Below are 19,523 nucleotides of genomic sequence, written 5' to 3'. Positions count from 1 at the left end.
GGCCTAGGAGAATGAGGCACAAAGTAATATTTTCTGTTTGCAGCAAGATACCTCGTCTCCTGGTGTTATTTAAAAACAGGATAAAAGTAGTGAATTGAAAATAAGCTTTACTGCACTTGGGCAATTAAATTGTCGGAGCAGCTCAGAAGATGAAACGTCAGGAAAAGTCTGTTTCCTTAGTGCAGGTGCAATTTTATCAAAGCTGCAAAGCAAAGTCCAATTTATATACCTTTCTCGTCAGCACAAATTCAGGTGCAAGGGTTGTGTCAGGCACTAGCAGAGAGTCTGTGCCCATTAAATGGCCCACTTAGTCAGGCTGACCCTCTGCACTGGTGGCAATCACACTGCTCAACACACCATTGGGGCAGGCGATGGGTGCCAATGGGACACCTGGTAGTTGCATTGTCACTCACTGTTTGGGACTGAGACGGGGGAAGCTTAATCACAGGGCTGCCAGCAGGGCTCCAGTGCCTTTAACAGGTGCAAAGCAAGCAAGGACTCAACTGATAGCAGCATTTCCAGATACAGAGGCCCAGTGATAGTAATATGGATAGTTACTACTCTGAAATTCTGCCTGCCATGTAGCTATTAGAGGGACAAGAGCCCCACCAGGAAAAATGAAAGTGTTGGCAATCCCTGTGGAAGGCAAGTGCTAATTTGTGCAATGAAAGTATTGCCAATCCTCCTAAAAGGTTCTCCCCCCCCCCATGTTAGACAGGCAGCAGTGATAAAAGACCACTTACTCTGACTGCTTAAGGTTACAGCAGTGGTTTCCAACATTAAGTGGAGGTTCCCTTGGCCTACTGGGCCACTGGCCACAGCTCCCCATTAGGGCTACAATCTTATACATTTTATAGGGCAGTTAGCGGGGATTCTGCTGGTCCCCTGGCTGGTTTCCGTGGCTCACAGGTCACAGTTTGGGAACCACTGGGTTACAGGAACTAAAGAGCAAGAAGGCTGAGCCCTTGAACTTAGTCATCCAGCCCCACAAGGAAGAGAAGTCATTTGACTGATCTCACTTTAACCCATTACTGCCTGGCCCACAGCTGCACACACTTGGTCCCTGTTGCGTCTACGCAACGTTAGGCAGCAATGGTTTGCTCTCCTTCCACCCCCGGGACGCAGCAGCCTTGGCTCAAAGTTTCGGTACTCACGCTTGATGCGGGCCAAGCCCTCCCTCCGCTCCCCCCTCCAGCTCCCATCGCTCGCTCCAGGCGGAGGCCCTCGACTGGAAGCTGGGAGTGGAAGCGCCACTCCGAGGCGTCTCCCTCTCCCGGGGACACGGAGGGCGCTTCTCCAGGCTTGCCGCCGCCCTTCCCGCCCCGATCAAAGCTGAGCCTAAGACCGCTTCCCCCTTGCTCCAGGTTGGTCCCAGCCCGCCGATTCGAAGGGGACCACCATCCCCTCCCCAGCGAGGATGGAGCCCGCCCCGCTCCCCTTCCTGGCTGCCTTCTTCCCCCCCCCCCGGTCGGCCAGGACACTGCACTTGCCCTGCGGTGGGTTCGGGGGAAGAAAGGCACTCTGCACATGCTCTACGGTGCTCTGCTTTGCTAGGGGCTGGCGGAGTCTAGGCTTCGATCTGTGTCACTCACGTTCAGGGCAGCCCGTCGGGGCTGGAAGTCGGAGGCGCCCCGGGCTGGCTGGCTGGCTGGCTGGCCGGCCGCGCTTTCTTCCTTCCCTGCGGCCGGACCGAGCAGGGAGCCGCCCGATGGGCGCTGGAGGTGCCTCCCCTGCCTTCGCTCCCTCGGCTTCTGCCCGGCTGCTCTCCTCGTGCCGCGGGCGGGGGTTCGGCAGGCGACTCGATCAGCGGCCCGCGACACTTCTGGGCTGGGAGACGCGGCGCTTCCATAGTCCTCCCCCCAGGCTCGGAGGGGAGGTTGCCGCAGCCCCAGAGCCGCGGGGAGGAGCTTCCGCGCCGCCCGGGCACTTCGAAACCTCGGCCTCGCCCAGCGCCCGGCCACGCTTTCTCTTCGAATCGGCGCAGTGCAAGCTCATTAGCAGCCCAATCCTAGCCACACTTTCCTGGGAGTAAGCCCCATTGGCTGTAACGGGAATTACTTCTGAGTAGACATGCATAGGATTGGGCTCTTAGGCTGCAAGCCTATCCACACTTACCTGGGAGTAAGCTCCTTTGAGTATAATGGGACAGGCATAGGACTGGGCACTAAGGCCGATCCAATTTTCCAGCACCAATGCAGCCCCAAGGAAGAGAACAAACATTCCCTTACCTTGAGGTGGCCTTCCTGACTGCCCCCCTACTGCTGGATGCAGTGCAAGCCCATTTAGCATGGCTGCGTCAGCTTTGGAAAGTTGAATAGGATGGGGCCCTACGGCATTGTGGTCGTCAGGGTGAGGGTTCCACATAATGTAAGAGGACTTCACACTATGCTTTAAGCCAGGGGTCTCCAAACTTTTTGGCCAAAGGGCCGCATCAAATATCTGGCATGATGTTGAGGGCCGGAAAAAAAATTTAAACATAAAATTTATTTAAATAAATTAGAGATGGAACTTAGATGAGTGAATAAATGAATGAATGAATGGCTTACTCATTCAACCTTGAACATCCTCCAGACTCAACCAGAGCATAGTTCCAGTCATGTTTGGCCAAGTGGGCTAGAGGCTTTCAGGGGACAAGAGGTTGGCCGCAGGCTGGATAGAGGCTTGCCACGGGCCGCATCTGGCCCCCAGGCCAGAGTTTGGAGACCCCTGCTTTAAGCAAAACTTTTTTAAAAAAGTTGTGACCCAACAAGCATTTCTCATCATGTGCTGTTTGGACCCGAGCCACTGAAAGAATATTGGAGTAATAATAACACCAATGTGGGGATCCAGGAGGTGTGTTACAGGATCAGTTCGTCATGCCAGTCTCAAGCCTACAGGGGCAAGGACACCAAAACAGTCATTCACCCATTACCAAAGAAATCCCCAATCACACCTTAGTGGTGCTACTGTTAAGACTCATCTGAAGGATACCAAATTTTCAGTGCCCAGCTTTTGGGTTTCACTGGAAGTCCAGCAAAACAAACCAGGAAGGGAGAGAAGCTGGACAAGGACTGTACAAAAAATGTCTGTAGTAAGGAGCACAGAAGGAGAGGCTGATTACATTTCAGAAGTTATTTGGGGATAATACTAGGCTAGGGCAATGAAACAAGGGTGGCTTTTCCTTTATTTTTAGAAAATATATAAACATATCTAGAAGTGACTCAGTGTTCTGTCCTGCACTCACTGAAGGGACCAGACGTGAAGAGAAACATGGTTGTCCTTGTATTAGGAAAGCTGGGTTACTCTAAAGGGACACTCAAATTATTTTCCATCATCTATGCCAGATCTAGACATTCACACATGACATAAATAGCTAAGAGAAATTTGAAGTGAATTTATTTAACAGTATCTTTACCCCACCTTTCTCCCCGAGGGGACCCAATGCACTTTCTAAGGTTGTCTAATGAAACATCACAGCCTGCTTGCCTCCCTGTTGTCACTATGTACTTGCCCGTATCATAAGGAAAGAATGTATTCCAGAGAAGCCAAGGGCCCACAAATACATTTTAGTGACGCATGCATGTATATCTCACCTGGCTTCCTTGGAACTCAAGGCAGTGAATGTGCAATTCCCTGGCAGCCTCCCACTTAGCCCTGATGTGGCCCAGCTCTGCTCAGCTTCAACAGTGCTGCTGAAACATCTTGTGCCTTCCAACCATATCCGGCAGCTAAATATCTTGTTACAGGAAATTCAGCATCAGCAATAACAAACTGATCACACTGGGCTGTGGGAGAGAGGGGGTTTGAAACCCTCTTGGGTTATGAATTAGGCCTAATTTATACATGCAAAGAACAGCATGACGACCACTTGAAATGCAGTGATCCATGTGGCAGACTATATATGATGTGGCAGCGCACATGATTTAACCACAAGTCTTCTAAAGTATACGTGCATCTGTGGTTATAACATAACTAGAATTGCTGGAAATTACAGCATTGCACTACATCTCCATGCATTTGTCTTGTGGCATCCCCTTCCTCATTTACATGTGCAAAGCAGACCTCAGCCAAGACCATTCAAGGAAAAAAAGTCTTGGTATCACTGTGGATAGTTCCTTGAAAAGCATTACAATGTATATTTAAATAATCAAAAGCTAAACAAAAGACCAGGTTTTAGGAAAAGCATAGAAATAATATAGGATGGGGTCACAATATCAGCTGCCTTCACACCAATGACCCAGCTCTGCTTATCCTAACTCTTAAAACACGTGTCTGAATTTTAATAAAATATCAAAAGGCTACAGAATGATTGGTTAAGAAGCAGCGTCATCAGCACTAAAATAAGGAGCCTGCAGTAGATGGAGGGAGGTACCAATAAAAGACAGAAAATTGTCTGTCATTCTTTTTTATGACTGAGGGGGTGGAATGCTAAAGTGCATTGACCCATCTCTAGGGAGGAAAACCATATGAGAAAAGAAATAGCTAAGGGAGGAAATGAGAGAGACAGGGCTGAATGAGTCTGAAAAAATCAAATCTTACTGCCACGGAAGCCCATTCTCTGCACAAAGAAAGGCTGAATTATTCAACTTGTGCATACCAAGTCAATAGCATGAATTTACTTATTTTCCTTCATTGATTCTGCTTCTAGTTACAGAGACAAACAAAGAGCTATGCAGCACACTGGAGTCCCCTTCCCCTGGACTTTCTTCTCCTTCAGTTCCAGCCTCTGGCTCTCTAAACCAGTCATTTTTGACCGCTGGGCCATGGCACATTGGTGTGCCTTGGGTGGTCCACAGGTGTGCCACAGGAATTTGGGGGAAGGTCATTTATTAGTAGGGCCAATAGGGATGTGAGACCCCCATTGGCAGCATGGTGTGCCTTGCTAATTATCAAAAACCTGATGGTGTGCCTTGACAGTTTCAGTGCCTTGTCAGTGTGCCATGAGATGAAAAAGGCAGAATATCACACTGCAAGCACACTGTAAAGCCTGCCCTTATTTCAGCCATTTTCAACCACTGTGCCATGGCACACTGGTGTGCCGCAAGTGGTCCACAGGTGTGCCACAGGAATTTGAGGAAAGGTAATTTATTAATAGGGCTAATGGGAGATGTGAGCCCCCCACTGGCAGCATGGTGTGCCTTGTCAATTGTCAAAAACCTGGTGATGTGCCTTGACCATTTTAGTGTGCTGTGAGATGAAAAAGGTTAAAAATCACTGCCTTATTGGTTGTCTTTTTCCCCTCATGGTACTAAATTTGAATTCTACAATCAATAGCTACATTCTGTCTTAGAAAATGTAGTGAGAGCCAGTGTGGTATAGCGTTTAGAGCAGTGTTTCTCAAACTGTGGGTTGGGACCCACTAGGTGGGTTGTGAACCAATTTCAGGTGGGTCCCCATTCATTTCAAAATTTTTATATATTAGACTTGATGCTACCATGGTATGTGATTGCTTTTGGGGAAATGTTACAGATCTGTACTTTTAGCAAGTTACTATGTATATTCTTTTAACAATGATAATAAATGGAACTGAATCCTGGGTAAGTGTGGGTAGGATTGAAGCCTAGCATGTTCCTGCTTGATAATGTCACTCCAGCCATAACATCACTTCCGGTGGGTCCTGATAGACTCTCATTCTAAAAAGTGGGTCCCAGTGTTAAATGTGTGAGAACCACTGGTTTAGAGAATATTGGTCCTGGACCAAGGAAGACCTGGATTCAAATTTTCAGCATGAAGCTTACTTGGTGACCTTGGGCTAGTCATTGTCTCTCAGCTTAAACTACCTCCCAGGGTTGTATTTAGGACAGAAGAAGGGGGAGGAGCCATAGACACTGATCTGAAGTCCTTGGAAGAAAGGTGGTATATAAATGTTAAATATAAATAAACACACTTTGGCCCAAATCCTAACCAACTTTCCAGCACTGGCATAGCTGTGCCAATGCAATGTGTGCTGCATCCTGCAGTTGGGTGGTACTCAGAGAGGCCTCCTCAAAGTAAGGGAGTATTTGTTCCCTTACCATGGAGCTTCATTGCCCTCATGTCAGTGCTGGAAAATGGGTTAGGATTGCACCCTTGTTTAGTTAGTGCTCCTTCCTTTTAGTTATCTTTGCCTTGAAGGCTACAATTGGATCACACCTGATTTAGCAACACAACATGCCAACGGAAGTAGACAGGAAGTACTACAAGGCAGTAAGAAGTACCAATGTGTTCAAAAGAGCTCCAGTTCCTGTTTTGCTGAATTGTGCCACCACCTGACTCTCAGCCATCAGGGTTGTCATTTAGATTAGCAATGATCCGTATAAGGGATTGGCTCACTCCCCCTGCCACTTGCAGATGCCTGGTGTGCTGAATTAGCATGGCCTACACCCAAAAAACCTTACATCCAGATGCATCCATAGATCAGCTCCTTCTACTTGGCTCTCTTTTGTGGGCACTTCTCCTACAAAAGATTTGCATCCCTTTGCTGGTTGTTAGACCATTCCGAGTGAAGTGATATGGCTTCTTCTGAGTGCAAAACATGGTTAACGTAAAATAACCATTGACAATAATATATTTGAACACACTTAGGTTCAAGGATCATCCCATGTATTTACTTTCCAGGTTAGAGAAAGGTGTGTCGTATTTGCAGTAAACATGTCAGTGCCTCTGAAAGCCCTTGCTGACATTGGCAGAGGGTTCCTTCTGTTCTCTGCACACATCCTCTCCAAGGGTAAGTGGCACATGGCCATCATCTGAACACAAACGGAATGTGTTGGAGAGTGGGTGCAGAAGAGACATGTCATGGATCACAAAGAACATTTTTGCAGGGTTGCATCATTCTCCCCCCTTCAATATACTGTACATCTAATTAATAAATCCTGCCCATTTCAGCTTGCTACCATTCAGAGGGCTGATCTTGACATGCTAAGCATAGTTTAAGCATTGAACAAACTAAATACTTCGTTATTTAACTATTGCCCAATGAAGGCAATTGTTGGATCATATCACGAAGAGAGAAGGTTCTCCGTCCCATCTTCCAATCAGTCATATGCATGTTACCCATGAGTATGTCTCCCACTGAGCCCATCAGCGTTGGTTAGGGCTATAACCTTAAAAGTGTCTTCCTGTATGACTGTAGTACTCTTTAGGTACTCCATGGGAGTATCAGCACCACCTGTTGGTGGAAAGGAGTATTGTTCATGATTCTATCCCCATGATGGCATTCTGGCATTGTGGTCTTTCAGATAGAATCTTATAAAGCGTCTTTACATTCATAGAGAGAGGCATACACACTAGTATGCATTTCTACCACACTGTTGAAGTGCAACCAAAGCTAGTGTCACAAAGGCTGCCCCATCCAAACAATGCCAAATAAAAATGGGATTCCATTCTCAGTATCCAGCAGTTAAAAAAAGCTCACGATGACCAAAAGAAAGTACCTATACAAGTCTGACAACCCAGGACTGTACTGCAGTAAAACAGTAGTATAGGCAAACCTTATTTCTGAAAGTGTGATGTCACCTTTACCATTACACGAACAACCTAATGATTGTGATTTACCTTTTATCATGGAATGAAAACATGTCAAATGCCTAAAAGAAAAGTAAACCTAGGGATATAATCTGCCATTTTACAGGAATTTTAGGAGGTGATTAACCAAGGGCTTGGAGAAAAGTCTTAATTTCATTTCTCTGTAGAATTATAAGCATGATCCTAACTGAGGCTCAGCATCAGTCATACATTTATATGGATTCATACTGAGGCTGTGAATGAAGTAACAGATCCAGAACATCTCAGATTCAGATAATGCTCTTGGCTGTTTGCAGGCTTCTCCAGCTCTTTTCACAGCAGACAAGCTGTTGCCATCACAGCCCAGGAAATGTATGCTGGTCACACACAACAGCAACTTTTTCCTACTTTTATTTTTCGTCAGTAAACTCTCTGCAACTCTGATGGTGCAGAGTGCTGGCACAGTCATGTGGCTCTTCCGGTGCCTAGAAATCAGAGGTTGGAAATGGATATTGTTTCTGGAGCTCTAGGATCCGGATCAGAACGAGGCAAGCGACTCCCATGAAAAACAGCCACAGCAAAACCCAATAGTATGTGGGCATAGAAAACCACACTCTGCAAAGCTCCATTTTAGATACTTTGGACCTGTCAAGAAGGAAAAAAAAAAGATAGGAAACGATCATGTGGCATTAATCAGTCAGCTATCAGGCTGATGGTCCACCTCAAAATCAGGAGGTCAGACCTCTAGTGAAGTCTGCTGATAGGTTCAAAAATACATTCCCAACAATTTTGAGCTCCAACATCATGTCTTTGTTTTCACAAAGCTTGTAAGCTTCATAAGATTAATTCTGAGTTAAAACAAAACAGATTTTGTTACGAGGCAATTCAAATTTTGTACACCCCAACCTTTGAATTGAATTTGGTAAATGATGTAGATCATGCAAATTTCAGCATGTTTGTATATTTTACATTCTTTCTTCCAGATACACCGTGATAATCATGGGGAGGTGGAAATGCATGACATTAAAGCTTTTCCTTCTGAACATAGGAAATCCTACATAGGTTTGCCTCTGGCTTCCCAGAATCGCTAGGTATTGCCCACTTTCAAGCCCATTTCCACCACCAAAAGGCCTAGGAACTTCTTTTTTTTTTTTAATTATGAAGAAAGCAGAGATTTCAGAATGCAGAATTATGCACTCAAATCTTTCTTTGTATAGAATATGGATTGCAGAAACCCATGTTTCCAACTGCAAAGAAAGGCGAACACAATCTAGCCTTGCCTTCATGAGTCTACAATCATGCCAAAAGGAGACTGATCCTCCCAGTTTCCACTGAGAAATGACGACTAACAGGAGATTTCCAATGTTCATTACTTAAATCTTAAAATTCTAGGATATTAGATGAGTGCCAAGTTAAGCACCATTTATTTTCATTGAGGGTGGCACTGTGTGGATGGCACAACTAGGGGATAGGATAATTCACTCACGTGATAGCTTTCTCCTCATGTTCTGCACACTCTGCATTCAGCCCCTCACTGTCAGACTCTTCCTCAGGCTCTTCCTCTACAGTTTTGCCAATACTGCTTCTACTCCGAAGATCTGATTCCTTCCTGGAAGGAAAGACATTGTGCCTTCTCAGTACTTAGCAAACCCCAGAAGAAGAGACTTGTGGCATAGCCAAGGATGGAATCTGTTTCTGATGAAGTTGGACAGTACTTCAGAGGAATTGGAAGTACCTCCATCTTCAGGCTTCCATCTCTGAAACAGGAGATTGTCTCAGCCTAAAAAATATTTGTCCTCCCAGTGAGAGGATTAAAGTGCACTGATCTTATTTTGGAGATAGGCTTAAGAACATAAGAATACCCTGATAGATCAGGGCAAGGGCCCATCTGGTCCAGCTTCTTGTCTCTCACATTGGCCCACCAGATGCCTCAGGGACAGCAAGACACCCATATCCTGTTGCCACTACCTTGCATGTCACATTCAGAAATAGGCTACATGTAAAACCTGAAGGCTGTATATTATCATCATGGCTTGCCAACTGTGATGGACCTTTCCTCCATATATCTGTCCAATCCTCCTTTAAACGCATCTAGGCCAGGTTCCTTTGGGACAGAAGAGACTTGCTGACTTTCCCCATAGCGTCAAACAGCCATTTCACATTTTACATGGCAGCCATCTCTACTGCACATACACTAGTGTTTCCAACAGCAAACTGAGTTTGAATGACAGGTGACACCATCAAATATCCATGCGACACACACTGCGGAGCTGTGGCCCAGTCAGGTCTCCCAGGCTCATGTCTGGAGTCTTTAAAGGATGCATGCCTTTTGCTCACACTGTAGACTTACTGCAGGAAACACTAACATGTCCAATAGGTGCATAAAATACAGCGCAACAAAGTAGAGCTGGGAAGGAGGTCTCTCAAACAACAGTCTAATAACATTGCCACTTGGACATCTACATTCATCTAAGGTCAGGCTATCCCTTCAGAAGGCTACCTTGATAGTTCTCCTCACCCTTCTGAACAGTGGCTTCTGTCTTTGACATCCTCGCTGCTGTTTGCCCTCTGCAGGCTGTGGTTCGAGGAGTTGGAAGATCCTGCAGGCAGAATGAAGTAATTGTCAGCAGAGTCTTCCTGGAGGCAGTGGGATTGTCTGTGGGAGGAAAGTAAAAATAACTTGTCAATGCCAGGAATCAAGGAAAGAATCTCCACATAGGAGTGGAGCTCTGTTGTCTTGCATCTGCTTATCCCTACCTTTCCAGGGTCTCTTCCTCTGAAGCTGCTGACTTACTTGCTTCCCCTTCTGAGCCTTGGCCATTTTCAGAGTTGTGAAACGGCTGCAGTAAAACCAGAAAAAGATATGATCTAAACAGAAGAGTGGCCAAGAAGGCCAGAGTGCCACAGCCATGTCTTCTGTCAGTATAAACAAGAGTCTAGGGAGGGAAGGGTTGTATAGAGGGATGCCCAGGAACATGCATAAGATACTCATATGGTGAAGAAATATAGCACAAACCAGGTTGTTACTGCAGTAGATTTAGATTTCGAGACCTTTATTGGCATTAATTGTTACTGCAGTATTTCCCATCAGGTTAAATGATTTTGAAGGGATGGATCCTGAGAACCTCAGCTATTCTTTGACAAGAGAACAAAACCTGAAAATCTGAACAACTAAAGAAAGTCCCAAATACAATAACTGCTCAAGTTTCAGGAAGTGGGGAAGAGGAGAAGGCAGCAGAGGAAGGTTGCTCATGACTGGTGGTCCTTTGTGGTTGGAACCACTCGGAATTTTTGTCACTATGGTTAGCCAAAAGCCTTGGCAGGTGGCATCAAGACATTTTTGCCAGAAATGGTTAACTTTAATGAAAATGAAAAGCCAACAAAAAAGCAAAAAAAGAGCAAGATTAATGCAAGTCACAGTGGAAAAGCTTCACACTGAGAGCCAAGAGAGCATGATCTGCATTTTGTGCTCTTTTTGACAGACAGGGACTAGAGTCCCTTTTCCTGACATTTGGCCTTCTGAAGAAGGCTGGATGGGGGAGAGGTAGGGATGGATCTCCCAGTTTGACTTCACAGCTAGTGGGTACAGAAGAAGGGCAGCAATAACGGAAGGACAGGAAGCCATTCCTGGGAACCATCTTTCTGCCCCAGGATTGTTAAAAAAAACTGGCAGTGCATCCAGGTCGTTATTGGGGTCTAACCTAGGAGACTGGCCTTCATTATGGTGCAGCCTAATAGAAAAACAATGCCCAATGAAGAAACAAGTCCAAACACTAGCATCACAGTCTAAGGGTCCAATCCTATCCAATTTTCTAGCACCGGTGCAGCCACAAGACAACCGCCAAGGTAAGGGAACAAATGTTCCCATACCCAAGGAGGCCTCTGTGACTGCTGCCCCACTACAAGATGCAGTGCATGCCTCATTGGCACCATTGCACCAGCATTGGAAAATTGGATAGGATTGGACCCTAAATCAGTGGTCCTCAAACTGGTGGGTCATGACCTACCAGCCTGAGAACCACTGCCCCTTTCCTTTAAGGGGCAGGGGAAAGCAGCAGCATGATCCCCAGGATCATGCCACAGTAGGGGAAGGGGGGCTGTTTTTTTACATTACTTACTTGCTGTTAGGGTTTGGTGGTGTGAGGAGCCCCGCAGAGCACATTAACATTTTAGAATGTTTTTTTTAAAAAAAAGATTGCAACCCACTTCTGGTTTAGTGATCGCAACCTAGAAATGGGTTGCAATCTTTTTTTAAACATTCTACAAGCCACAGGAAGCCCTGCAGAGTGCTCTGCGGAGTGCCCCGCACTGCAGCAGCAAGTAAGTGAAGTTAAAGAACAGCCCCCCCTTGCCCCTGCACGATCCTGGGGATCATGTCACTGCTTTCCACCTCACCCCTGCAAAGACTTACCTTGGGAGATTTGCCCCCAAGAAGTTTGAACACCATTGGTCTAAATTGTCTCATCTCCCTCTTAAGCCCAAAGATACATAGCCCACTGGAAATTAAGAAATACTCTACACTGGGTTGGAGAATTTTGGAATAACACAGCCTTCAGTATTGATCAGCAAATGCAAATCAAAGCTGGATTTTTTTTTTTAAATAAAAACAGTCACACTTTACACATGAATAAACCTGCAAATGCATTCAGAACCATGTGCTGTACTGTTTGAGAGGCGCATACGGAATGCATGGCGGCCAATATCAAATGTCACTATGCTTTAGCGTAATGCAAACCAGCAAAAAAACAGGACCAGGCACCTTCTCTCCTTGCACAAAGCAGACTGAAGGCTGCAGGGATTGCTTACCATCAGCTGTCTAGGAATAACAGCAATGCTGACTCGGCGACGAGCTGATCCCTAGGACATAGGGGAAAAAACCTGATTAGTGGTGCGCTGGGGGGGGGGAGAGAACAGAGGGCATGACCTCCTCAGAGATATTCCAGGTTCCTCCCCAAATTCTCAGTTTTCATCTAAAGAAAGAGATTCTAGCCTAGCCCCTTTGCTTGGCAGCAGTAAGGAAATGTGTGCAGGAAGATTTCCACCTAACTACGGTACTAAGGAAGAAGGAAACCTATTCTCACTTTCCATCATCACAAAATCACTGGGATAACAGATAAGCACTGAACATTTTTATACAGTTAAATTGTTGCTATTAATATTTAATATAATTAAATATTTAAAGCTACCCAGCTACCTATATGGAGCTGGTAGGTGCTGCACACTGGTTTTCCCCTCACTCTTCCGGTGTATCTTGAGATCCCTTTGCCACAACATTTCTTTCTGATTAGGCTCTTGGTCCTTTACACGCCCTAACCTCTGTTGGAAGGGGTGACCCCTGCTCAGCAAGCCATGTTTTGCCTTTAACGAGAGCCATGCATTTGGTTCCAGACTCCTGAATTTGATTGTCAGCTGTCTGGAACAGCTTACTGGAAAGGCAGAGTGTAAACTGGTTAAGTAAATTTAACTTGCTGTTTCCTAGGACAAAGCCATGGGAAAGTCTTTTGTTTACTATGCATCTCAATCATTCAGACTGGGATTTGGTTTAAATGTGATACCAAGCATATAAATACTTAATAATCACCACCACCACCACCACCTTTCCCTGTGTGGGATTGCATGTGGCTGCATCACTAGATCACTGGTGCCTGTATGTGCAATACTAGTAGTGTTTGTGACCTGGGTTTATGCCACCCTACCCATGTTGGCACTGGCAATCTGATTAAAGACGGCACTGGCTGTGGGAAACCCTTTGTTTGACTTGCCTAGCATTATACTGAATGACTCATTACAGGGCCAACCCATCCATGAGATCACATCAGCAGTGGACTGAAAGGGGTCTGAGAGGGCAGTGGATTTGGGGTACCTCTCATCCCAGTTCTGCTGTCGCCACCTCCCTCCAACCCACCACCAATGCAAGCTTCTTGCTTGAGCAGGAAGCAGGTCATTCCCCTCCTTGTCATCTTCTCATATGCTGTCATCAGACCTGGAAGTGAAGGACTTCTAGTTTTATTTACAGAGGCAGCATAAACAAAGGAGCTCCTTTGTTCTTGCTGTAAATAAAATTGGTAGCCTATTGTTATCACCCAGTCTCGACCTGTAGCTGCTTTCTTGTACCGGTATCAACAGGGCTGCATTCATGCTTCAAATCCGCACCTGATACGAGATGATGTTTTTTGGCTATCCTTCCCCATGGGATAAAGAAAACTACCAGGCAAGCAGGAGCACAACCACCATAAAGCTAAACTAGTTTTGCAGAATTGCCCAGAACTGGACATGGTGGTCCCCACCCCATCCCCTTACCTGCTGGAACATTCGCATTGAAGGAAGCTTCAGTCTCTGCTCTCCATCATCTGAAGAGACAGCAAAAGGAGACAGGAAACCTGTTGAGGCTGCTTTATGCCCTCAATTGGCCATCCAGACTGTATTGGCTTCCGTATTGACAGGGTCTCTCAGAAACCTGATTCTCATTTTGCAAAGGGGTGTCAGTGGTCATTCTTTTTGATCCAATACCACTTGAACTAAAAACCTGGGCAAAATATACTTCAGATTAACTGGTAGAAGCCAAGGACTATATTCACTTTGGCTTCTGATTTTTAAATTCCAGGAACTGAGGAACAGACTCTCTGCTTGTTATTTCAGTCAGCATTCTCCAGTTGCAGAAGGGGCTAGTCTTGATTTAGTCTTAGTAGTCTTAGTTTTTACCTTTGTAACCAAGTGTTTGTACAGGTTTCCACCTTTTTGTCATTTTTTTAAAGTTACTATAATGAGTCTCATTTTCATGTGAATTGACTAAATATACTGAGAATGGACGTGTGCTGTTAACAGTGAAATAAAAACACTGTCAAGTAACAGTGTGTCACTTTGCATTGAAGATACATGTTACATTTCAAATACTTCCTTAACAATATATATTACTCCTGCTCCCACAAGTCTCTGAAGATAAGTCCTATCACACATCCCGCTATTAACAACCGAGTCACACTTTTCCATGACATTTTGCTTCCCATATACAAAGCATATGAAGAAGTGATCTATATCACAAAAACGTGTAGAGGAGACACACTAGGGAGCCAGATGAATTGCAACTTCCTCCTAGGACATGCTTGCCACATGTTCTTGAATGTCTGGCAATGTGTGTCTCCCCCCTTTCATATTTTGTGCATCTATGTGGCAAAATATTGGTGCCTATGTGAGAAACCCAATTATTACAGTATGAGTGATGTAAACTGTGTTGATGAATCTCCTATCCCTACAACGATTCACTGTCTATGATCTTCACTATTCTGGATAAGCAGGCAGCCCATCTTCTTATCCTACTGAGTTAATTCTGAACCTTAAACTCTGGAGAGAAAGCTTTCCTTCACCACACTGCCTGTCACTTAAGCCATAATGAAATTATTTAAAAATTAAATGATGGATTCTTTCCAGCAACAATTTATTGTGAGGAGACTGTTGATCAGAGTTTGGGAAAGCAGCCAAAGTCAAATGTTCCTTGTCTTTCCCACTCTCCTCAATGAAACAAAACAATGACAAAGCAAGTCTATGCAGAACTTGGAGCTCTTTAGCAGTTTGGATAAACTGGCAGGTTATATTGTTATCCAAACACAGTTTAATTCTGGACCTTAATAAACCGTATTTTTTGCTCCATAAGACGCACCTGACCATAAGACGTACCTAGTTTTTAGAGGAGGAAAACTTACTTTTAAAGTAAGCCTGCCCTCCCCCTGTGGCGTCTGCGCAAATGAGGACCTTGCCCCCGGTGCGGACCTTGCCCCCAGTATTCGCTCCATAAGACGCACACACTTTTCCCCCCACTTTTGGGGGGGGGGGGAAGTGCGTCTTATGGAGTGAAAAATACGGTATATGGCTGGATGTTGTGACACATTAAGAGCTCACTTCAATAACATTTTAAACCACTGGTTCCCAAACTTTTTAGCATCAAGATCCACTTTTGAAAATGACACTGTATTGGGACCCACTCAGGTCTACCAGCCTTTAAAAAATGAGATCTAGAAAGAAATTATTTATTTGTTTATTTAAGTAATAATAAACAGAAAAAAAGCCTCAAACATTTATCTCCCTACATTTACACATGCTTGCTAACTGCAGGAGCTGAGCTCTTTGCAGGGCAATTAGCAGCTACAGTATCTGATTTTTCATCATCCTCAGGGTTTGAGGCAATTAGTTATCTGATATTTCCATCACCCACTGGTGACCCACCAAAAATCAGGACACAACCCACCAAAGTCTTTGGAACTTTGGAGTGGAAAAGACAAGGAACATGTGACTTTGGTCTTGATCTACCGATTGGGAACCACTGCTTTAAACAGTCTTGAGAAAGTCTTGAGTTTCACAACTCAATTTTAAATAGGAAGAAGACGCATGAACTAGAAAGAAAACCTAAAGCCTTTTTTTCCTCAGGTATACATTCATGCTGAATGGAATTGCAAGTCAGTGCCAAGAGCTTTGCTGGCAAGGACACTGAGGAAGCAGTAGAGTTGTCAAGGACAACTCTAAGGTAAGGTAGAGGTGATTTTGTGCCTCCTGAAATATTATATTTTTGCAGCTCAGCTAAACTGATGAACTGCAAATGCTTGCCTTTTAGTGGCATGGTGTCCAGTGGTGCAGTGTTATCAACAGAGGTGCAGAGGTCTGTTTGGAGCGCAGCAGCAGGCAGGCAAGGGTCCAATCCTATCTAACTTTCCAGTGTCAATGCAGCTGCAATGCAGCCTCAAGGTAAGGGAACAAATGATTGCTTCTCCACCCCAGGAGAAGCACACTTTCCATTTGTGCTGGAAAGTTCAATAGTATTGCTACCCCCCCACACACAATGCCCACTTGCTCGTGTCAAACATCTCTTGCTACAACCAAGGGTCTCTTGGCTTGCACATCAATTCAGCAACAAGAGGTTGTAGTTAGGGACAGAGCACCAGCACTGCATGCAAAAAAAAAAAAAAGTCTCAGTTACCATACCTGGTATCTCTAGGCAGAGCTGGGAAAGACTGAGGTCTGAAACCTCAAAAAGCCACTGGCCAGACTGTGCAGACAATATTGAGCTCAATGGATCAATGGTCTGACTTGGCATAATACAGCTTGGTACACCTATACAAGCCTTCTAATACCAAGGCTGGGCCCACCTCACCCCTGTTCTCTGCCAGCTGCCGGTTGCGGGAGTTCTGTTGAATCAGTCTCTTCATCTCCTCCAGCTCTGTGTGCTCCCTGAGGTGGTACCTTTTCAGGTTCTCTACGTGCTGTACCATCACCTCTGTGGCCCGGCTCATACGTGCCTCCTGTGGGAGCAAGAGGAAGGAGTGATGAAGGTAGAATAGGGCAGATTTCAGAAGGGTGCAAAACCCTCTTGGAGGAAACCAAAGAAAAAAGGTTCATTGCCTCTTATGATGTCACTTCCTGCTTTTAGGAGACTCTTTCAGGTTCTGCAGCTCTGTCTCTAGGACAACTGTCCATAGTAACGAATTGTCTGTCCCTCTTCTTCCACCAGCTCTGTAGATAATTCGTTACTGCAGACAGTTGCCCTAGAACTCAGCCCCAGAGCCACAGAACTCAGAAGAGTTTTTCAATCGCTATGGTCCAAACTCCCATGGCACACCTGTGGACCTTTCGTGATGCACCAATGTGCTGTGACACACCAGATGAACATCGCAGACCTATTGAGTTCCAAGCAGAGGTAAACCAGGAACTTCTAGGTTGACAGCTCTTTCTGTTACCCAGTTTAATACATTTGCTCTCAAACCAAACACAAAGGAGAGCTGCAAGGCTTCTAGACATGTCTGCGTCTTCTGTTTTCTAGCTCTAAATGTGGCTGGGTCTTGAAAATCCACCAGGAGACTACTTTATATTCATTCTAGGTGGAGGCCAACTTGAAGGATGAGTAGATTCTGTTTTATATGCCTGTATCAACCTGCAGGATAAAAGTAGCAATGCTTAAAGATGTTAGCAGGGACCAGAACCCTCCATTATTAGCAGAACCACTGTGCCCCGTGTGCCCCCTCCTTGCAAATGGTTTAATAGTATGACTAATGTTTTTGGGTAGGGTTCTGGCACTGAATGCAGACTCTGAAGCTCTGCTCTCCTTCTGATTGTGCTCTGTACCTCTCTCTGTCACACCTGCTTATGAGCAGGAGTTATAAAAGGCAATGCAAACCACCCCCTCAAGTCACTAGATTGGCAGTATAAAAAAAAATCTAATCAAACCCACACATCTCACTTCTGTCACTGAGAGATTGACATTTCCAAGAGTGGCTCACTGAGCTTTTGAATGATGCATATATTAAGGGAATGCAAAACCAACTGCAGGATGAGGTCAGAGGGTGTGAAAAACCTGGCTTTTTTCACTGTCCCCAGCAGACAAGTCATGTGCAGACTAGATAGGTTCAGATTTGAAGATGGTTTCCAAATGGCTGGAAGGGACATTAGGAGGACATGCTGAATGTGATACATAAACCATTCTTCAAATTCAAGAGGACGTAGTGCTTTTTTATGTCCACATGATGGGGCCACAAGAGAATTAAATCCAAGGGTAGAAGCTACTTCTGCAAAGACTATGCAACATGTTAGATTCCCAGTTGAAAGAACCTTCTCACCTTCCCAAAAATTCAGAATGAGAGTGACCAAAGAAGAAAGAACAGCAAGAGTGGACCAAATGTATGCAAAATATTTCACCCATTTTGATTTTGAGCTTACAGTACTGGGAAAAACATTGTGGGAGTTTTACAGACCCCTATCAGCCACTTCCATCAGAAAAAAAAGAGGCATCCATATTGTTCCAATGTCAGACATCGTCTCTGACATTCTAAGCAGCTACACTCTACTCCTCTCCTCTCAACCTCTTAGGACATTTTCACAAATGATGCTCAAACCAGCATTTTCTTTAAAGCAATGTGCACTACAAATGTAACCCTTGCTGTTGGCAATCTTCAGTCTCAGAAGACTATGGTATCGCGCTCTGAATTGTGGTTCTGGCACAGCTTCTAGTGTGGCTGAAAAGGCCGATTCGGGAGTGACAATCCCTTCCACACCGGGAGCAAGTGCAGTCTGTCCCTGGTCTGTCTCCCTGGCTATGGGCCTTCCTTCTTTGCCTCTTTGCCTCAGTCTGTTGGCAAAGTGTCTCTTCAAACTGGGAAAGGCCATGCTGCACAGCCTGCCTCCAAAATATAACTCTGCAGTGGCAAGAATGGGCACATTGTATTTTGTTCCACAAAAGCAGTCACACATGGCACAAATGGTACAAGTGGAGCTCAAAGTAAGTTTTCTTAGCATCTTTTGTGCTCATAAATGCGAGACTAGAAATTCACCTGATGGACAGCTCCTAGTTTTTCTGCTGCAACTGTAGCTCGCTCAATTGCTCCTGCCAAGACCGTTAGACTGTTCCGCAACTGTTCTACCAGTGCCTTGTGCCTGGAGTCCAAACAGACCTGGTCCAACTTCTGTAAGGACAAAACCAAAGACAACAGTTCTTGGGTTAACTGGACATTGCCTAAACTCCTCCTTTGAGAATCAACAGATCTCAAAACAAAGGCCGCCACAGGATTTCTATCCCCAGGAGCACAACAGAGTGGGGCAAAAATTCTCAAGGAGCCTATAAAATGACCTCACTGACCTGCACCATCGCCTGGCATTCTTCCAGCTCCTGCTGAATGTTCTCCTCAGCCGTGTTCCTTGCCCGCTCTTCTACCTGCACCCGTCGCTTCAACGTGAACATGTCACAGCGGAAGGCAAGAGCCAAGTGTGCAAACGCTGCCTGCTGATATCAGAAACAGGTCAAACAAACCATCCGCAGGAAATCTTTGCTCAATCAGTACTCAAAATTGAAGTGCATGCTTAAGAGAAAAACTCACCAGTATCATTTCAAAATTTAAACATTTTGTGGAAAATACTTATGGACTGTGGGCAAGAGAATGCAGACCAATTCAGAATGTCCTTTTGCTGAAATGTTTTAATTGAAAGGGAGGGAAAGCAGGTTGTTTTGTCCATAGGCTTCTGTGGTCCATTTCAGCATCCTCTCAGCAGATAGCCCCGGGACTAGACCGAGGTCACAGGAT

General features: G+C 45.2%; 1 protein-coding gene across 1 annotated transcript in view; it reads right to left on the bottom strand.

The window, feature by feature from the left end:
* The window catches only part of MICAL1 (microtubule associated monooxygenase, calponin and LIM domain containing 1), a 49,270-nt gene extending 47,417 nt beyond the window's left edge, over window positions 1-1,853 (bottom strand). Inside the window, exon 1 of the mRNA XM_066625099.1 lies at window positions 1,593-1,853. The gene's annotated coding sequence lies outside the window, so the exon portion shown is untranslated. The remainder of the gene's footprint in view (window positions 1-1,592) is intronic.
* Between the last annotated feature and the right edge of the window lie 17,670 nt (window positions 1,854-19,523).

This window comes from Tiliqua scincoides, chromosome 4 (genome assembly GCF_035046505.1).
Source record: "Tiliqua scincoides isolate rTilSci1 chromosome 4, rTilSci1.hap2, whole genome shotgun sequence".
NCBI classification, from domain to species: Eukaryota; Metazoa; Chordata; class Lepidosauria; order Squamata; family Scincidae; genus Tiliqua; species Tiliqua scincoides.
Note: the sequence above shows the minus strand (reverse complement) of the source record. Positions and strands in the feature narration are given on the sequence as shown.